This window comes from Haplochromis burtoni, unplaced genomic scaffold, assembly GCF_018398535.1.
Source record: "Haplochromis burtoni strain Fernald_Lab_line unplaced genomic scaffold, NCSU_Asbu1 Contig_5553, whole genome shotgun sequence".
Taxonomy (NCBI): domain Eukaryota; kingdom Metazoa; phylum Chordata; class Actinopteri; order Cichliformes; family Cichlidae; genus Haplochromis; species Haplochromis burtoni.
The window spans coordinates 1-1,636 of NW_024587914.1; the positions used below are offsets into that span (position 1 = coordinate 1).

Genomic DNA, 1,636 nt, shown 5'->3' on the forward strand with positions numbered 1-1,636 from the left:
TTTCCTGATGGTTTGCTCAGTGTTCCACTCTGACTTTAACAGGATACGCTAAACTGTTTCTGAATAATTTCAAATAAAAACAAGTGTTAAGAGCAGATGCTAAACTTGAAGCATTAAAGCTGCATGTTTGAGTCCAAGTGTCTGAGGTGCAAAAGAAAAACAAAACAGAGGAGAGACCTTTCTTTGTAGAATTTTTATATATCCGGGTGAGTAGGAGTGAATAAAGCAGTAACAGGAAGTGGAAAAAATAAATAAGAGGACCTTTTACCCGCAGTACTACTGTTACAAAAATACGATAAAGAATATGCGAATGGAACGAAGCACTGATACCATCATTCATCTGATATTACAGTAAGAAAGGCTCATCTCATGCTTCTTGGTGAAACTTGTGCGTTACGCTTGCTGTGAATGTTAAGGATGTTGCTGCAGAAGCCCCGCCCCTCCACAGCCAGCAGCTCCAGAGAGATATGACGAGTCAGCAGGATAGGTGGGCGGGCGGGGGGAGCCTCCAACAGCGGCCTCTCCCCTGCAGCTTCAGTCCAGATCCTGGACACGACGGCAGATCTCAGCTGTGAACTCAGAGCACTTTGCACTTCCTCCCAGGTCCTTCGTCAGAACCTGAAACACAAACACATCAGTGAGCAGCAGCTCTTATTTCACAGGAATCTGCTGCAACCAGCAGGTGGTGCTGCTGACAGCCAGCCTGGACTAAAGTGCAGACCCATCCACAGCCACTGGGTGGTGCTCAAACTGACTTCTGTTGAATAAGCCTCCTAAGGCGTAACAATGTATCAACTGTCATCTCAGAAGAGCTCAACAGGAAGTATCCAGCAGCCTCCACTCAGATTAAAAGCAGCCCTGTCAGCAGAGTGTCATGTTTCCCGTCTGCTTCGCTCCAAGATACAGGAGTGTGACAAACCATTAGAAAAAAAGATCATACAAAGTGTGATTTTAAGGAGGTCGTCCTCCAGAATGCACAACTGAAAGTGTAAGATTTTTCCCTGGCGGTCCTGGAGTAACTGCAGCTTCTCTCTGAGAGCATTTCAGGTGTCCTCAATATCATTCCAGCTGTTATTAATGACATTAGCAGAGGTTCTCAGACTCCACTAGAGTGGCTTTGGATGATTCACAATTGAAAATAATCCTATTTATTCTGGGCGTCGATGAAACCAACCAGATCGCCTGATACAGGCCGTTTAAGCTTCTCTGCTTTCTCTTGAGCTTTTCAGGCCACCTTGCTCGTGATTGGCTGCCCTTCATAAATAGAAGGTAGGTGGGTGGGGCTGCTAAGACACTGCCCTTTCTTTGTCATCATCCAAAACCAAGAGTAAAAATTCAGTGTTTGGATCAGTCGGAGCTTTTGGCACAACGAGTTACAGACACGCTGCTTTCATTGTTTGAAACTTCGACTTAAAGGAACAAAAATACTGGAGCCCTCCAAGGAGAGACTTCAGCCTCACCTTCTTGTCTCTGATGGTGTCAAAACAGGCCGTCTGGATCTTGTCGGCATGGTCATGCAGACCCATGTGACGCAGCATCATGACAGCACTCAGTAACAGGGCAGTGGGGTTCGCCAGGTCCATGCCGGCGATGTCAGGGGCGGTGCCGTGGACCTGCAGCACAAACACTCATTTTA

The 1,636-nt window shown here is 46.7% G+C and overlaps 1 non-coding gene across 1 annotated transcript; it reads right to left on the reverse strand.

Moving 5' to 3' along the window:
- Nucleotides 1-178: 178 nt before the first annotated feature.
- Nucleotides 179-1,629, reverse strand: LOC102294775. Its single transcript, XR_006054020.1, has 2 exons — nucleotides 1,461-1,629; nucleotides 179-618 (listed from the first exon to the last, which is right to left on the reverse strand). It is a non-coding gene; the product is annotated as an uncharacterized LOC102294775 (transcript).
- Nucleotides 1,630-1,636: the final 7 nt, after the last annotated feature.